Raw genomic sequence first — 15,626 nt, 5'->3', positions numbered from 1 at the left:
TTGCACCACGCAAGTAGTTGACCTAAATTATGTATATATATTTTTATGCAATTGCAAATAACATGTACCATAGATTGGTAAAAACGAATAGCCATCAAGCTAACATTATGTGTCAGTGCGAATTTCCCTGCCATAAAATAAATATATATAAAAAAGTTTGTCTCACACAAACAATGCTCTTTCCTCAAGAAATATAAAGTTTTATCAGATGCAAATAAAACTCAGTCCTGCACAACTCACTTGATAAATCCAGCAGTCAACAAACTAGGCGTCAGCGTGAATTTCCCTTCCATTAACAAAAGCCTTAGCTCCCATCAAAGTATGCACTTTTCCCTTCCTTCCTGCTCTCTCAATCATCGGCCACAGACGATTCCGAGCTTCTTTGTCAAATGCTGTCAGATCCTCAGGTTGTTCTTCTTTAAATAGTCATTTTTCTTTGCACTTTTCCATGTCATATCCCTCGCTGTCCTGGAGATGAATCTCATGATCACTGGTCGTGGTGGCTGGTTGTTTTCCCCATCTCTCAGCCTACCCAGGCGGTGCACTACATCCAGAGAACCTGCAACAACATTTCGCTCCTCCTCCGGGACTATTGCCCTGCAAATGTCCTTCACTCTTGCTTTGATGTTCTCGTCAGATTTTTCTGCTATTCCATAAATTCGAAGAGTCCATCTCCGACTATACCGGTCATTCTCGTTTACCTTTGACTCCATTTCAGTGAGTTTCTTCTCCTGCTTTGCAACCTGAATGTTCAATGTTGCGTTCTGCTGCTTCAGAGTTTTTACTTCCTCAGCACTGAAATCAATCGATTTCTTCAGGTTAACGACACTGACAGTGTTCTTTTTCATCAAATTCATGATGTTATCTGCGCTCTCTGTGATTTTAGCCGTGAGGATGCGGACGATGTTGTCCTGTAGCTGGCTCATTGATGGTTCACTTTTTTCAGCATATGAGCAATGCCTTTTTTCAAATATGCTCTGAAAGCAAACATGTTGACATGAGTACCCTGATATCGGGGAATTTGTGCCATTCTGAAAAAATTGTTAGTGCCTCTTTTCTCCTTGGAAGTTTCAACATCCATTATCTCAGCAACAGTTTGGTCATGTCCTGATTACATGCTACTAGCTATGACGACGTTAGCAGGCTAACTTAATTACACACGCTGAAACGTTTCGATAGCTAGCTTGATCGTTGGAAATCGTCTAAAAAATATGTCAATGGTTTGATAAATTACAAAATTATTCATTGTATGGTTAGATATAATTTTTTGTGAAGACTAAAAACAAATTCCAACTGCAGTCTAAAACTATAAACTTTATCAGAAAACCCTAAAATTGTTCCTCAGCTAGAAATGTTCCACCCTCTCATATCGCCATCTTGACCATGTCACTGATTTCATGGAGCTCTCCTGCGCATCATTTACTTCACAAAATCCCGCAAATGTGAAAGCCCTTGAAATATACATTGCGAGATTGTAAATATGTGTGAGAGTCAGGAATTTGAAAGCAGACGCTTTCATCCAAAGCGATGTAAAGTAATGCGTACATACATTTTATGTTTGAGTGGCCCAGGGAAATTAGACTTTTTCAAGCTTTTCTAAGCTATTTTTGTATCTCTTTCTTTGTAATACTGTATGTATTCAATCATTTCGAATTGATCACTTCCCACTGGGCACATACATCAATTCAATGTTTATTCCACGTTGGTTCAACGTAATTTAATTGGAATTACATGGATATTGTGTCACAGTGAATTTTATAATCTGCAGTCAATTTCATTATGTTTTCATGTGCCATGATTCTGACATTTCACATATGATCCTCATAGGATTAGGCTACATAATTACAGTGGTGCAGTAAATGTATTCTCAATTCACTACGATGTGCATATACTGTACATATAGCCATTATAGCTATTAAACCCATGTTCAGTGACTGTAATCTGTGACGCAAGTGGCCTAATATGTTTGTGACGTTCCATGGAACCCACGGTATTGTTTAAAACTAGATTCTGATTGGCTTGCAGGTCATTCTACAGTGTAAATTATAAATGAAAACGTGCTTTTATATCAGTGTTGCAGATTCACATTACCGAGCGTGTCTCAACCCGCACAGCGTTTTTATCTGCCTAAAGGTATCTTCACGCACGACTGGATAGGCCTTTTGGATACGCTTGTCCAAGGTAAGGACATGCATCAAGCTATAGCCTACTTTTAATGTTTTAGTTCCGAACTCAAGTTACTCCAGTCAAGTGATTAAGTAAGAGTTAGTTGTTTTGACTAAGCAGTCCAATGGCCAATGCTGTTTTTGGACTATGAGACCCTCGGCTATATACTATGATGAGCCAATAACATGCATAGATTATGCATTAGGCATGCACAAGTCAGTGTCTAGGTCAGAATATAAAGTTGCTACTTCCGTTGACTGTCAAAACAAATAACTTTGATGGAATATTCCAAATTACAATGGCAATTATTCATCACAAATTCACAATATTACTTGTATTTCAATGATTCATCCAGGCCCAAGACATAAAGTTGCCTGAAAGCTGTGTAGCAATCATTCCATTGCTGACCCATAGGATGGTAATCACATACATGATTGGCTTAATCTAGAATCATGGATACCTTTCATGTGAGTACTCACACACCAGATTTTTTTTTACATACCTCAGAAGGAAGATACCTCAATATCTGGAAGCAGTGTCTCATGTACAATTGTTAATGCTATCTCTGAAATGTCTAACAAAATGTTGACTTGATCGTTTCATCCAGACCTTCTCATCACAAGTTGGAACTAGTGGTCAACATTGGGACAATGCAGCCATAAATAACATGGACCAATATTTTTATGGAGGTAAGCACTATACTTCTGATGGGTTTAAAGATTGTATTACATTATCTAATAGTGAGAAAGTAAACCCCATCTGTGTATTATTTTCACAGTGAAGGACAATCCCCATTATGTCATGAACGTTTCATTGCTGAACAACCATAGATATTTTTCCTCTAATTTGGCTCCTGTTCCTCCAACAGTGAGCAAGACCTGCCAGCAGAGCTCACTGGAGCAGGGAGACATGCCGTCATCCTTTTGGCGCCTGACAAAGTACACTTTTCTCCTTCTAAATAACACTATAGTAACATCTTCTGCACAAAGTTACATTCCTAATAAGATTGGTGTTAAGTGAGAACGAATCCTAAAGATGGTCCAATGGGCATGGTCTGAAGCTCTCGCCATCTCAGTATGTTGAACCACCTGATTTCTTGCAGGCTTGAGATTCAGATCCTGCTGAATGATGTTAAGCATTCGATTAACCAAATGCAGGGGACGCTGAACACCATGCAGGGGCAGTGTATTGAGTTGCAGACTGCCATGTCTAAGGTAGTGTCAGATGAGTCTCAGATACAGAAGAATAAGTCTATGATGGTATGGTGATAATGATTGAGATGGTGATTATAATAATGATGACTAGCGGTACCCCACCCTATACGGGCGGTAAATCATGGGATCTGATTAACTCTATTCAATGCAATTCAATCTTTGAGGCCTGCAACCATAGATATACAATATATTTACACTAATAATAAGCTATTGTCAACTTCCCGTCTATGTGTAACAGTTCCCCTCGCCCTGACTTGGGCGCGAACCAGGGACGCTCTGCACACATCAACAGTCACCCTCGAAGCATCGTTACCCACCGCTCCACAAAAGCCGCTGCCCTTGCAGAGCAAGGTGAACCACTACTTCAAGGTCTCAGAGCAAGTGACGTCACCGATTGAAACGCCACCACCGCTAACGAGCTAGCCATTTCACAATGGCTACAGATGCTTATCTTGCTCATTGCTCACTGTCAATTGCTGACTGTTACCCTATGTGTGCAACTAGTATGGATTTCTCACAGAAAAATAATTTGGTTGCAAAAGTCATGTAAATAATTGTTAGGCTACTCATTTTGAATCCACCGTTGGAAACTTGTGACCTTAAAAGTCTGTGTGCGACTGGGCACAATAGAATAATTTGGTTACTGACCTGCCCTACACCATAGAAGGCCCTTCAAGTTGAAACTAGAACATTGACATTTCTGACTCACTAACTCTCCCACTTGTGAGGTATCAGAATCAACCAGTAGGAAGCTCTACACATTAATTTTAACTCTGAGGTTCCAAGTTTCCGATGGCATGTGAATGCGTCAATAATTGCCATGGTAATTTTGAAAGTTCAGTCAGTGAGCATGGTCCTCCCCCTTGGTGGTGGACCATTGTTGATACTCAGTGAAAACTGTTGAGACTGAAAAACCCAACAGCATGGCAGTTCTTGACACAAACCTGTGCGCCTGGCACCTACTACCATACCATACATACCATTCAAAGGGACTTAAATCTTTGGTCACACATACACAATCCATGTCTCAATTGTCTAAAAATCTATCTTTAACCTGTCTCCTCCCCTTCATCTACACTGAGAAAAAGATTTAACAATTAACATCAATAAGGGATTATAGCTTTCACCTGATTAGTCTATGTCACGGAAAAAGAAGGTGTTCTTAACGGTCTCAAAGATGGTGAAGGATGAATTGGGTAAAGTGGAATCGGTTCGAGTGACCAGGAGTGGTATGATGCCGATTATGTGTCAACAGCCTAAAAGGAGAAAGCTTTGTGTGGTTTAGTTTAAACATTTCAGCACGTTGATTAAAATGAATGATAGACGGAAGGTTTTTACTGTGGTTTGGTGAAGTGGTTCTCCCATCGTATGTAAAACCTGGGTAAGTGAGATATTCAGAAGCTGCTGCAGTGTTACAATTGTAAAACAGTTTGGACATGTGGCAAGTGTTTGTCAAAGGAATAAATATGTCGTAGTCATATGAAGCATGTTGTATTTGTGATGGGAATCACGTTCCCGGAGTGACCTGTACGGATGAAGGAGGTCGTAGTAGCTAGGATGATCAGGCCCATCCAGCAGGTGTCCTATGTGGAGGCAGTGAAAATAGGAGTAGAGAGTAGAAGGTAGTTAATGTCCCACAGTCTGCAGTGAAGCCATGCAGGAGAAGGATCCCAACAGACAAATAGTGAAAGAGGTGGAGTTTGTGTTTATAGAGCAAGTGATAAATTGCATTAATAAATTATTAGTAACCTTCATCCAAAACTAGCAGTTTCCGCATTAGCATGGAGGAGTTTCAACAAAATTGAGTTTGCATTGCCCTCACTGCCCCAGTGATAAATTGCATTAATAATAAACAAATTAAACATTAAGAAGCTAGACATCATTGTGAAGGCGGCAAATAGATTTCTGGATCTCCAGGACTTCACAGATGAAATGTTGCAGGGAGTACTGAATGAAGATGTCCCCCCCCCCCTCCCAGGTTCCTGAACCTGTGTAGGGATCTGAATAGTACCATTTTTGTTTGAAAATCAGGATAGTGGAGTGAATTTGGTCCGTGTTTATTTTTTATTTTACATAATTAGTATGATTTGTTAATCCCAATTTTTTTGCGTTTTGGTTACTTTTTTTACAACCCCTTACAGTAGGTGGCAGCAATACACCTGATGAATGTAGTCTGACTATAAAGCTCAGAGAAGAAGACATGGTAGGAACCCAAGTGTTGGTCAGTGTTTCCAGTTGACCCTAATTAGATGTTACATTACATGTTGTTTTCTTACTTTATGTAGCCTGCTAGCTAGCCAACATATTCATACTTCGCTTACTCCTCTTTGATAAGATACCGCTGCACAAACATGCTTATCTAGGCCTACAATAGCACTGGTACCAGGCAGTATTAGCTAGCTATGTTTGCTCTGACTCTTAATACATTTAGCAAGCTAGCTAGCCCGCTAACTAGCGATTAGCAGCTAACATTATTTGAGCAACACCTTGCTAAGACAATACATATACAATCTTTCGCCTTTAACGTAATGGCATGAAAATAATTACCAAATATTATACAATGACTTATCAACAGCTGTAACAAATTGCCTCCTACAGGAAATCTACACTGGCAGTTATAGAAAGACCCATTCACTATATAACCATTGATTCTTGAAGAATATAATTTATAAATGCCTCAAATGTTTCAATGGTATTACCCCACCAGAAACCAAAACATAAGCTCGTATAACGCCACTGTTTGTAAACTAATACTATATGGCTGAGGAGTAGGGTCGATCCAAGCATTCTGACCTCACAATGACAGCTAACTGGCTAACGTTGGATAGCTTGCTAAACACAAATCAGAGAAAACCTCACTCTTACCATTTTACTTGCCCTAGCAGAGCTGGTTAGGCGATTTTCATGTTATCCAGAACGTTGGTGACTAACTGTGCTGCTGGCAACAATTTAATTTGAGCTTTTTGGCAGATGTTTACTGACACCGGCCATATTCAACGGGTGTTGAGCGTTATTAAATTAATCAGTTATTCTGAGCTCTATTCAAGTCAATAAACATTGGGTAGTTAGTTAGAATATAGTTAGAATACTGACAAGTTTGATGTATAAGTAGCCAACTAACGTTAGGTAGCTAGTTAACATACCGATACATACTGCTGTAAAGATATGCTATGCGTTTTGTAAGGATAGTGTAACTAACATAACGTGTAACGTAACTTATTTGAAAAATGACTTTATTACATTGCTCAACATTTTCTTAACATTTGTCATAATCAGTTAAAGCAATGAATTTGTATCGGCTCTCGTTGGACTTTGGCTGCATATTTTCCTCTATTTTCTTCAAATCTGAAAACGCTGTGTAGCCACGCGCATTTCCTGAAGAATTGCATTATGGGCCCTAAAGTACTGCGTGTATACGTCATATTTTGGCGAATTTAGTACGACATCCGGGAACTTTTGGCATACTATCTACATCATACTATGACCAATAAGCATAATATATTCTCAATTAACATCACAAATAGTACGGTTAGTATGAGTATTCTAACACAGCTCAGGACTCTGGGCAGCCATTGTGTTTGTTTAAGAACTAGGTTGCCCCTTTAAAAAAGCCACACAACAATCAATCAACCAACCAATCTGCAGTTCAACCAATAACAAAGCTGTAATTCCACCACTGATTTGGTAATAAGATGATAGATGGGGCTTGAGAAATGTAACTACTCTCAAATGCATAGACAGACCTATGGATGCAAGGACATCCATAATATCAGCATTATAGTTTTAACCATGTTGAGGCTATACAGTGTTGGTTTACATTGTTTCTAAACATTGGCGTAAAAAAAGCTTATTTGTGGTTCTGATGGGGTACAACAGTTGAACTAAGCTCATGAGGCATGTGTTATATTCTTCAAGAATCAATGCCTATAAATAAATAATTTAAAAGTCAAAATATGGATGTAGCAATTGGAAATTTCCCCTTTAACACCACACATCAGTTCAACAACCGCAGAGTTTGTGCTTCTGTTTTTAAGACAGTACTTACTAGTGTTAATCAGGGCCCGTTCATCATTAAAACCATTGGATGCCGTAACATGCCCTTGGGAGACCGGGCCCAGATATCCAGTTCACTCTTCTTCTTCTTCATCATTTTTCGATGTGACAGTCATCTCTTCTTTCACTGAAACGTCGTCGTCCTCTTCTTTAACTCTGAATGCGTCTTCCTCGTCTTTAACTGAAACGTATTTCTCTTCTTTCACTGTAACAGCCTCACCCTCTACTTGTTTTTGTATTGTGACAGCCTCCTCTTCCTCCTCCTCTTTCATGAGAGCTTCTTTCCCCATCCAGCAGGCCTCTTCTTCAGCAGGAACGGGGTTAAGTTTGAGACTGGAGCTATGAGGCATGTACTGAAGTCGCTAAGCGGTATAATTCAAAGCAGTGTCACTTTATCAGCAGCACGTAATCAATGACGTCTGAAGAATAATTTTGTCGAACACCTGATTGGTTTGGTATTGGGCTCGTTCGACATTGCAGCCGACAGTGCAGATGGCTGCTGACTGACTAATTTACAAATCACCTTGCATCATAAATAACTACTTATTATTAATAAATCAGTCAGCCAGTCACCGTTTACCCACAATGCAGCATGTATTTGATGCTCTCGAACACGGTCAATGGTATGACATAAAGGCTACACTGCGCAAGCGCTACGGTGTGTGGGACGTCATTTGTAATAATGTGGCTGTTCTAAATTCTGTCGCTCAAAGCCTTGAGAAATGAACCTATTTTTTGACACAATTGGCTGGAAAGAGCCAATGCTTCAGGAAGCTTTGTTTCCCCATCACTACTTTTCAGCATGTTCACTGTGAAGTAGACTACGGGAGTTTTGTAACTTTTACAACCTTGGCTCACTGCTAGCGCACTAGCTGACTGACATCTGTAATCTTTCTATTTTGGATGTTGGGGATTTTCCCAGCGATCATTCTGTATGTCTCTGCTCTTTTGATCTGCAGTCATGTTTTAGTTGGGTTTTGTTAATCGGGTTCTAACTGGTCTCCGGTAGTTGGGCTCCATCTCGCTAAATAGCTAGCCATCTAAGATAACTGCATATAGCTAACATTATTTGATTTTTAATTAGATGGTGTTATGTATTTCCAAAACTGTGGTTTACTTTAATCACGAGTGCAAACGATTGGTTGAATTGGAAGTTTATTTGATATTTTATAAACACTACAAAACATACACATACAAACAGCAACATCATACAAACATTAACTACATCACACCTGCCCAGACCCACTAGAACACACCTCCTTCTCCATTAATTACATCACACCTGCCCAGACCCACTAGAACACACATCCATCTCCATTAACTACATCACACCTGCCCAGACCCACTAGAACACACCTCCATCTCCATTAACTACATCACACCTGCCCAGACCCACTAGAACACACCTCCATCTCCATTAACTACATCACACCTGCCCAGACCCACTAGAACACACCTCCTTCTCCATTAACTACATCACACCTGCCCAGACCCACTAGAACACAGCTCCATCTCCATTAACTACATCACACCTGCCCAGACCCACTAGAACACACCTCCTTCTCCAGCTCCTGCATCACTGTCCGTCACATGGCCTCAAACTGCACCATTTTATTTCTCACCGTCGCCCAGCACTTTACATTTTTAGATAATAAAGCATTTGACCTTTCTATTGCGTTAACAATGGAGGATTGTTTGATTTCCAGTTTTTAAGTATAGTATTTAAAATGATTGACGAGAAAAGTATAGTCCAACCATCGGGTGGGTAACTTGTTTCATGCGTATGAAAGGTGAGGGTGAATTTCAGACTTTTTCAGAACCTGATGAGGTGCTAGAATAGATTGTTTGGGCTGACAATCACATTCTTCTCTAACAACCCCACATACAGTTAAGCATAATTAGATGCTATTTCTTTTAACTACAATGACCGTAATGACCTGAGCGCCTACTTGTCTTGTCTGTGTTTCTTTTACACCTGCTACGTAAAAGAGACCGAAGAATGTGTAACAGAAAAGCTTCCGTCCCTCTCCTCGCCCCTACCTGGGCTCAAACCAGGGACTCTGCACACATCAACAACTGCCTCCCATGAAACATCGTTACCATCGCTATTAGCGCACACCCTGCTAACTAGCTAGCCATTTCACATCGGATAGAAATGCACAATGGTCAATGCTATCTGGGATTCTTGGGACATCCCTAACCTAAACCCTAACCTTAACCCCTAACTTAACCATTTTAAATGTCAACTTCAATGGGCTAGGGAAGTCCCAGGGATGTATAGCTACCTGAAAATACACAATCTAAGTGATTGATAGTTCATATTCAGCAGTCATAAAGCCTTATTTACTTTAATGAACTACTAAAATAGTGATTTTGTCAGACAGCAGCTCTACACTTTATTGACTGACTGATCCATTCATCCTTCCATCCCTCCTCAGCCTTCCTCTCCTCTGAAGACCCAGTGAGGGTGGAGCTCAGTCAGAGAGCTGTTGAGGGACTGGTTAGGAAGAACACTTCTACGGCCAGAGAGGTCACACATGGTTTAGATGGTAAATATGTATGTCCCCTTAGTGGTTCATCACATCAGCATAAGGGAAAATGTTCCATCATCTGTTTATTTACATTAGTGCCAATTGTCCACTGATATTGGTGTAATTTCTCACCCCTTTTGGCTGTATGAAAGTTAATTTCCCCTCAGGCACACACATTTGTTCTTTGCTATTATGAAGGCCATTTGTGAAGAATGTACTTCTCCCCACTCATTCACCCCACCTCTTTACGTTGCTTATTTATATTCAGTGGACTGACTGCGTCCAGACTGTCAAAGGCCCATCCTGGTAGATCTGAACCTAATGCAGTTTGGAATGATCAGATGACAGAAGTCACATTTAGGTGCCAGGTGTATGTATACCCATTACTTATGTTTTATATAATATGACTAAATATGTTTACTTCTGTGTTGCATGTACAGTCAAGAAATGGAACGGCAAGGCCACAGAGCATGACATAAGCAGAGCTGTGGGAGACCACCTCAAGCCCTTGGTAGAGCTGGGGGTGGTGTTTACCACTCCACCACGCCTTCAGCAGGCTAGAAAAGTGGGATTGATACTGTTTTTCATACTAAGAGGGACCAAGAGTCAGTCGTTGGGTTCATTTGTTGAAATCAAATCAAGCTTTATTTATACAGCACATTTCAGACATGGATGCAATGGCTTCACAGGAAAAAAACAAAATGAAAATAAAAAAAATAGTTAGTACACAACAAACAGAAGATTAACAACTGAAAGACTAATGAACATTAAGGAAGTTCCATTGATTGAAATATTAATTGGATGCAATATCCAACCCAAAATATTAGCTTGTTTTTTAGGAGGGGCTCTGAAAGACACTATGGGGGTGTCCACTGGAAGTTGACTAGTAACAACAACTGGGACATGAAAGACATCACCATGAGACCCACTAAATCTGCCCAAGAAGATGTAAACAAAAGAAAAACCCACAAACTTAAAGACAGGAAGTAAACCAAAAAGGTGGAACTAAAGGTTGACTCTCCACATCTATCAAGACTACTGGAGCACTGGGCAAGGCACTATTAAATAGAACCTGGACCAGGTCAGGTAAAACACCTTCCCACTAACGAGATGGACAAGCCAGCACAGGTGGTACACATACTGACTAACGAGGTGACACCAATCAGTGTTAATGAGCTACACGTGCGCTAAAGTCCAACCTCAAAACATAAATGGAAAAACCAAGCCCGGAACACCTTCCCCCTAAAGACAACAAATATATCCTATATTTTTGTTGGACAAGTTTGCTCACCACCAACAGAAAACAACTTCTATTTCACATTATAATCAACTACAATGCTTCACCTTCACCAATATAAACATGGTGTCTAATGGCTGTCAACAATTAAAAACAAGAAAAAACACCTATTCCTAAATAATAATAAACAATCGTATTATTTTTTTCTCGTTTTTCTTTCTATAGAATCCTAAAACTCACTAGCTTCTAGAACTCTCGTCCCCTTGGAACGAGCCCAAACAAAACTCAAATCAAATTGTATTAGTCACATGCGCCGAATACAACAGTGAAATGCTTCCTTACGAGCCCCTAACCAACAGTGCAGTTTCAATACGGGAAAAAAGAAGAGACAAAACTCCAAATAAATTGTGAACATGGTAACACACTGGCTAAACACAAATCTTTTTGACTGCCCACCCCAGAGATAATCAGCAACCAAGTGTTCCTTACCACGGACATGTCTGAGAAACTTTCCACCTCACTGCAGAGCTTCTCTCTCTTTTCAGGGTTCACTCGATAGGCATGTTGTTGGATCGGGCCCAGTCCCCAATATCATGCTCTAGTACATTTGGTTTGGCACATGTGAGAATTAACCCTGATATTCTAAAAACAGGGCAACAATACCAACAAATTGTCAGTTGGTTGCATGAATAAATATCACTACCAAATGTTACATGAAATGTAAATATTAAATATTTGATTGCATAGTCATATTTTCAACATCTTTTCAATGACATTTTGCTTGGTGGGATAGCCCAATGTCCATGTGTCCAAATCAATAACCAATATGCAGAAACAGTTTGGGATAAATTGAAAACCTAACATGTGTTATATACACAAACATCTGCCACAATAATCACATTACTTGTATTTTTTAAAAGAAGCTCCTTATAAACTGCACAAGCACCAAAAACGCTGTTGTTTTGACAAGTAGCAATAAATAACTGATATCGATTAGGGGGGAAATTAGGTTGTACGTGCTGTTGAAACTGACACAACAAAAAAAACATGGAAATGGGAGATATCTTTTAGCTCACTGGTTAAAGGACAACCTACAGAAGACAGTCCGCTGCAGTTGGGAGTGATGCATTTACATTTAGGGGTCACTAAACAAGGGAATGCAACACTTATTTGTCATCACTCATCGATATCATGCTAAAATCATTTGTGCGAGAGGAGGGAGATTATGTTGCACGTCCTGTTAAAACTAACAGCTCAAAAACCACACGGAATCTGGGAGGAATGTCTACATCCCTGGTTAGAGAACAATTTGTAGAAAACAGCTAGCTACATTTTGATCCAAGTGGGTCGCCAACGTGGTAAGTGTAACACAACTCCTAATTGTCCCTAGAATGTCTAAGTAAACAGCTGGAGGCAGGGCTTTCTCCTATAGAGCTCCATTTTTATGGAATGGTCTGCCTACTCATGTGAGACGCAGACTCTGTCTCAACCTTTAAGTCTTTACTGAAGACTCATCTCTTCAGTGGGTCATATGATTAAGTGTAGTCTGGCCCAGGAGTGTGATTTTGAACAGAAAGGCTCTGGAGCAACGGACCGCCCTTGCTGTCTCTGCCTGGCCGGTTCCCCTCTCTCCACTGGGATTCTGTGCCTCTAACCCTATTACCGGGGCCGAGTCACTGGCTTACTGGTGCTCTTTCATGCCGTCCCTAGGAGGGGTGCGTCACTTGAGTGGGTTGAGTCACTGACGTGATCTTCCTGTCTGGGTTGGCGCCCCCCCTTGGGTTGTGCCGTGGTGGAGATATTTGTGGGCTATACTCGGCCTTGTCTCCGGATGGTAAGTTGGTGGTTGAAGATATCCCTCTAGTGGTGTGGGGGCTGTGCTTTGGCAAATCGGGTGGGGTTATATTCTGCCTGTTTGGCCCTGTCCGGGGGTATCATTGGATGGGGCCACAGTGTCTCCTGACCCCTCCTGTCTCAGCCTCCAGTATTTATGCTGCATTAGTTTATGTGTCGGGGGACTAGGGTCAGTTTGTTATATCTGGAGTACTTCTCCTGTCTTGTCCTGTGTCAATTTAAGTATGCTGTCTCTAATTCTCTCTTTCTTTCTCTCGGAAGACCTGAGCCCTAGGACCATGCCTCAGGACTACCTGGCATGATGAATCCTTGCTCTCCCCAGTCCACCTGGCCGTGCTGCTTCTCCAGTTTCAGCTGTTCTCCCTGTGGCTATGGAACCCTGTCCTGTTCACCGGACGTCCTACCTGTCCCAGACCTGCTGTTTTCAACTCTCTAGAGACAGCAGGAGTGGTAGAGATACTCTTAATGATCGGCTATCCTGATGTGCTGACCTGTTGCACCCTCGACAACTACTGTGATTGTTATTATTTGACCATGCTGGTCCTTTATGAACATCTTGGCCATGTTCTGTCATGATCTCCACCCGGCACAGCCAGAAGAGGACTGGCGTGGTTCCTCTCTAGGTTTCTTCCTAGGATTTGGCCTTTCTGGGGAGTTTTTCCTAGCCACTGTGCTTCTACACCTCCATTGCTTGCTGTTTGGGGTTTTAGGCTGGGTTTCTGAACAGCACTTTTGAGATATCAGCTGACGTAAGAAGGGCTACATTTGATTTGATCTCTTATTTTGTTTGTCAATTTTTGTTAAATCACATAAAAAGTACTCTTCCATTTCAGAGCCGGGATTTTTCGCCTGGATTTCCCGAGGCTAATATCCATATCATGTTGAAATCAACGTTTAGGCTTCTATATTGTGACAATACTCCTACTACAATGTTAAAACATTCTACATTGTGACAGGAATTCATCAAAATTATGAAACAACTCCTTCATTTATGTATTTTCTAATATTTGATCAGAGATCCTTTATCAGATTATCTCTGGTCACAGCTATGAGATTTCACTCCTGTGTGTGTTCTCTGGTGTTGAGTCAGATTGCCAGATGTTAGGAAATCTCTTCCCACATTGACCACAGCTATAAGGTTTCTCTCCTGTGTGTGTTCTCTGGTGTACTGTCAGAGAGCCAGATGTAGCAAATCTCTTCCCACATTGATCACAGCTATAAGGTTTCTCTCCTGTGTGTATTCTCTGGTGCACTGTCAGAAATCCAGATCTTCCCACATTGACCACAGCTATAAGATTTCTCGCCTGTGTGTATTCTCTGGTGCACTGTCAGAAATCCAGATCTTCCCACATTGACCACAGCTATAAGGTTTCTCGCCTGTGTGTATTCTCTGGTGCACTGTCAGATGGTTAGATGAAGCAAAACCCTTCCCACATTAATCACAGCTATAAGGTTTCTCTCCTGTGTGTATTCTCTGGTGCACTGTCAGCTCTACAGATTGACCAAAACTCTTCCCACATTGACCACAGCTATAAGGTTTCTCTCCTGTGTGTGTTCTCTGGTGTCGTGTCAGATTGCCAGATGTAGCAAATCTCTTCCAACATTGACCACAGCTATAAGGTTTCTCTCCTGTGTGGATTCTCTGATGAATTTTAATGCCTGATGAGGTGAATCTCTTCCCAATGTCAGAGCAGCAGTGAGTTCTCTTCCCATATCTGGAAAGACTCTTCTCTGCCTCTTCATCATGATGTTGTTGAGGCTCCCCAGAGGATCCACGATAATACTGTCTCTATCCTGTGTGAGTAACAAAGTCAGATGATTAAAGGCCCACAACAGCGGAAAACCACTGTAAAAGAAAGGTGAGGCCAACAGAGTAGCCATGATGCTGTACAACAATTGACATCTGTAATGAATGATACAATTATTTGACAATTGTCTTAAAATGAGCAAGAAGTCATATTTTGCCTTGTTTCCACATTAGTAGTAACATTGATGATTGTAGACTAGAAAAAAGTTAGTCATGTTGTTGAAACTCTAAGCAGTGTGCCAGACGACTTTTGTTCTCCAATATAGGCCCCTTTCTGTGTTTAATAAAATTGCGGCACAAGGGCAATGCACAAAATTGATTGCAGAAACACCTCCCTGCTAATGAGGAAACCGCTAGTTATGGATGTAGTATATCTGCCTGGAGCAAAAATGGTGAGCAAAGATTTTAGTTTTTCACAATGTATTCTGAATGTGAATGGGGGAAAACTCAGGGGAGGAACCTCCATTTCGAGAATGCTTATGAGTACATTTCACACTACTTTGGATTATAATTTTAAGGCTCATTTGAATGTCCTGCTTAATATAATGTTTTCTACAGTATTAAGAATTGTGCAATTATTGAAGAACCGCATTAGACAGTATCCATTTGGGTGTTGCTAATAAAGTGAAGATTTTTGTATTTCATCTTTATTTAACCAGGTAGGCCAGTCGAGAACAAATTCTCATATACAACTGCGACTTGGCCAAGATAAAGCAGTGCAGTGAGACAAAAAACAACAGTTACATACACCTGGGATAAACAAA

The sequence above is a fragment of the Oncorhynchus clarkii genome, chromosome 16, assembly GCF_045791955.1.
Source record: "Oncorhynchus clarkii lewisi isolate Uvic-CL-2024 chromosome 16, UVic_Ocla_1.0, whole genome shotgun sequence".
NCBI classification, from domain to species: domain Eukaryota; kingdom Metazoa; phylum Chordata; class Actinopteri; order Salmoniformes; family Salmonidae; genus Oncorhynchus; species Oncorhynchus clarkii.
This window is presented reverse-complemented; position numbering follows the sequence as displayed.